Source organism: Martes martes, assembly GCF_963455335.1.
Source record: "Martes martes genome assembly, chromosome: 2".
Lineage (NCBI taxonomy): Eukaryota > Metazoa > Chordata > Mammalia > Carnivora > Mustelidae > Martes > Martes martes.
In genome coordinates this window covers 71,520,062-71,524,928 of record NC_137889.1, presented here as the reverse complement: position 1 = coordinate 71,524,928, position 4,867 = coordinate 71,520,062, and positions in this window count along the sequence as shown.

Below are 4,867 nucleotides of genomic sequence, written 5' to 3'. Positions count from 1 at the left end.
AATTTTAGAGATGCCCCTGTTTATGGTCATCAAAGACAGCTGAGGAATCTGTGTGGCACTGATGGAGGAAGTGCATGTCCCCAGGAGCTATGAAGTTAGTTTAATAAATGCCTGTGGCCATGGACCCCACTGGGAAATCCATTGGTTGATGTTTAATTAAATAAGAGCTCTTGGAAGAATTCATTGGACTTCTGAATTAAACCAATTAAATAGACTGCAAAGGGCACATAAGGAAGGTAGAAGTTCCAATGGATGCTTTTTTAAAGAGCCCTGCACTATGCTTTCTAATAAGTGAAATGAGTCTTCAGTCACTATCAGTAATGACTGGGACTCCAAATGTATAATGAATATTGAGGTATTGTAGTGTGGCTTTAATATATGCAGAAATACCTGTTACATTAATTTATATTTTGGGTATCTGTGAAGCAAGAGATTTCCAGAGTTCTTTATCAAAGGGAGAAACTCTTAGGCTACAACCCAAGAACATGTAAAAATGTATAGATGGACCAATTAATGCTCTGAGTATCCATGATGAGATAACCATCTAAAGTTTGGTCAAATAGGCTAACCCTTGGGTATTCTCCTTTAGCAGGGACAACTTAGTTAAGATATGGGAAAGCAGCAGCATTCCACTGAGCTCCATCACATACAGTGATAGAGTCCCTCTGTAAAACCTACAAATTTCCAATTCTGTTTACTCAGTTTTGTTCTCCAGGTAGCCAGAGTGTGTGGGAGAGGGGTGACCTCCTCCAACACAATGGCATCTGGCAAGGGACTAAGAAAAAGAGATAAGGAGGACTTGTACAAGTGGGATGTGCCAGAAAGCCCATGTCTGGCTCCATCCTATAGCAAGGAGGCCTTGGTTGCAATTCCAAGTTTGCGAGGTATTGTTTCCATGACCCAAAGTATAATGGGCAATTGAGTACATAAGGTCATATGCTCTGGATCTATAAAAGTCTCTATTTCCAGGAGTTCCCAGTGTGTGGCCAGTAAATGCCACTCTAATAGTATATAGTACAGAGCTAAGGAAGGGTAGTATTTTGTAGCAGAAGTCCATGGGCAATTCATGGACCTCATAGGTGGTCCAAAGACTCTGGGAGTCATAAGAGGAGGTTGTTAAAGCATTTACAGTAGGGAGTCTCTGAAGACACTTACGAGGGTGCCTCCTGATTTCAGTTTAGATAGGTTTCAAAACATTTGTTGGAGGGGACCCCATTTAAGGTGGACTGACTTGCAAGTTAAAGTATCGGTGAGATTTAAAAAACAAAGTAGAATATGCTGCATCCAGACCCCCCCCAAAAAAACTAAAAGTTTTTAGACTTTTATTAATATTGTGGGTGCTATGAGGGACAATAGCTGGGTCATGACATTGCCTGAGATAGAGCAGCCCTCAAAGCTCACAAAATAATTTTCAAGAATGTCATCTGTGTGTCAGGACTTTGCACTATGTGTAGAGCAATGGCCCATCCCTTTTTTTGTAAGTCACATTGCTAGTATTTGTATGTCCTAAATAAACATATCAAATGAATAAATTAATCTCCCCCAAAGCTGTACATAGTTAAGATCTAGTCTTCAAAGACTGTGTGCAATGTCAAGGCTGTGAGGTACCCCCTGGGTAGCCTGGTAGAGAGTATTGTGACTGAGAGACTTTTGAAATAGGCACTGAACAGACCATAATTAACCATTTCTATAATGCCAAGTTATTTAGTGGCTGCTGATTGGATGGAAGGAGTAATTTTAACAATACTGAGTATTGATTATGAAGGCCTTAATGAGGAGGACCTTAATGCTGTGGACCTAACTAAGGCTGTGGTAATCCACTGTGAGGAGCCATTCCTTCTTTTCAAGTTTAGGAATATGCCAAACTAGGCTGTTAAATGGAGAAACAGTGAGAATGATCATTCCTTCATTCCTTAAGTCACATATAATTATGTCTTATACTTAAATTCCTGAAAATTATTTGTCAAAGGTATAACAGTTAATACTATATTGTTTTGTTTTTAATTTTTTCTCTGATAATGATGTGATTGTTGTTTCTGAAGCTTATCTGAAATGTGACTTTTTAAGGAATTTCAATATTATTTTCCCAGATAAAATAGATTATTTTTAACATCAATGTTGTTGCATGCTTTCTTAAAATCATAATGCCAGCATCTTTCATTACAAAGAGAATTCATTCTCTACTAAATTTGTTTAGGTTTGAATTGTGTGATCATACCCTCAATATTAAATTTACAAATCATAAATAAACATGGTATTAATAGATTCATATGGATGCCTATGGAAAAGTATCATGTCAACAATAATTTATTTGCTTCTTTATCCTGCAGAATAAAACATTCCAACAAAACCAGAGACGCAGGTATGAAATTAAAATGAGCTTACTGGGTCTGTGATATTTCTTTTTAACACCTGTTGATGAGTCAATGAGAGGAAACACTGGGGGCTGAAGATATGCCAGCTCTGTAGAAATTCTTTCCCAAAATAGTGCTGAGCAAATTGTTAGTTCTACAGAAGCAGACAATGAACAGACCTCAGGATTTTGTGTGGCAGAGCAACTGTCTTCAATGATTGGAATTTTTTTAGTATTTAATTCCTTCTTTGGTCCAACAGCTGACTTCCTCCTTTACCATGTTTTTCCTTCCTTTCTGTTTCCCAAGGAGTGAGAGCCACATTCTTTGACATTAGACTTTCTTTGGTAAACAGCTCCAGAAATTGTTATACAGCTGTCCCTAGTTGTCTGGCAGAGACAATTCCACTTGAGTTTGATATTTCCTTACTAAGTATCTCCATGAGGCACGTACAATGCAAATTTTAAGAGAAAGTGAAGACTATCAGTTTTTATTTAGATCAGATAAGTTTGAAAGCCATTTTTAAATAGCCAGTTACTGTGATAGATTTGCCTTTCTCCTCTAGTGAAGAAAAAAATTAAAAAGCCTCATTCAGTCAAGTTTTTTGTTTCTCTTTATATCAACTCAATTTAAAACATTAAAATCTTCAGTCATAAAAAAGTCTACATTTTTAAATCATGTGCTCCCATTTTAAGTACCTGTGATTTTCTTCTACTTTCCATTAGTATTCTATGAGTTTTTTCTATGCTATTATAAACACTTCAAAAATATCACCTCCTATAACCACTTTAAAATTCCATGAGTTTACTAGAGGGTATCATGCTTAGCGAAATAAGTCAATCGGAGAAATATAACTATCATATGATCTCTTTGATATGAGGAAGGGGAGATGCAAGGTGGGGGGGTTTGGGGGGAGGTAGGAAAAGAAAAAATGAAAAGATGGGATTGGGAGGGAGACAAACCATAAAAGACTCAATCTCAAGAAACAGACTGAGGGTTGCGGGGGGGAAGGGGGACGGGAGAGGGTGGTGGGGAAATGGACATTGGGGAGGGTATGGGCTACGATGAGTGCTGTGAAATGTGTAAACCAGATGATTCACAGACCTGTACCCCTGGGGATAAAAATACATTATATGTTTATTAAAATAAAAAATTAAAAATAAAAAAATAAAAAAAATAAAATTCCATGAGTTTATTTAGCCATTCCATAAATTAGGGATTTAGGTTGTCACTCATTTTTGCTATTATAAATAATGTTCAGATAAACATGATATCATATAGGTCCTCAAAATAGAGTAAGATGGGGTGAATCAAAAGATATAAACTTTTTAAAGTGGGAACACTTAAAGTGTGTAAAAGCTGATCTATTTATAGAAGGACCTAAAGATTTGCAATTCCACAGACAAAAACTGGCATAGAGTAGAGGACACTTTCTTTCAGGGGTTTAAAATCAATAAGGGTCATTTTTAATGTTCTAGATAAAAACATACTTAGTTCACGTGAACTTATTTCCCCCTCTATAATCCAGTTCCCCCAAACTTTCTAGTGATTCATCTGCTGTCTTCTGGATTTGTGTCACTAGGTGGAAGCCTTTCTGGTTTAGTTTTTGTGAACAAAGTGGGGATGGGAAGGTAGACTTTATCTGCGCCTTAGACATTCTTTCAACCCTGTTCTCAGCTCCTATCTCATTCCCACATATATCCATAGTTTGCCAATTAAGAGTACTTACAAAGAAGTGCCTGGTGCCTTCGATTTCTGGATTTCTCTGGGGCTCCATAGACAATTCATTTGCTTCTCATCAGCATCTCTGCACAGGGCTTTAAGTTTTTCCCTTCTCTTCTCTCTGATTGGTTGATTAATCAGCTGACTGATGTTCTGCTCTCTAATTTAATTAGACCACTGCTTCATCTGTTTATCATTTCCAACAATTTTGTTGGTTTCTGGAATCTTCTACTATCTCCTACTTCCAACTTTATCCTTATAGCTTTGTATTACTATATGTGGGGAGTTTAGGAGGGAAAATCATGTGTTCAACCAGCCAAGTTCACCAAGAAACTACTTTACATAAGAAATTCAATCACCTAGATATCCATCAACAGATGAATGGATAAAGAAGATGTGGTATATAAATATACAATGAAATACTATGCAGCCATAAAAAAACAAAATCTTGCCATTTGCAAGGAAATGGATGGACTAGAGGGTATTATGCCAAGCGAAATAAGTTAGTCAGAGAAAGACAATTATCATATGATCCCTCTGATATGAGGAATTTGAGAGGCAGGGTGGAAGGTCGTGGGGGGTAGGTAGAGAAAAAAAATGAAACGATGGGATCATAAGAGACTCTTAATCTCAGGAAACAAACTGAGGGTTGCTGGGGGATGAGAGGTAGGGATAGGTGGCTGGGTTATGGACATTAGGGAGGGTATGTGCTATGGTGAGTGCTGTGAATTATTTGTGTAAGACTGATGATTCACAGACCTGTACCTCTGAAGCAAATAATACACTATATGTTA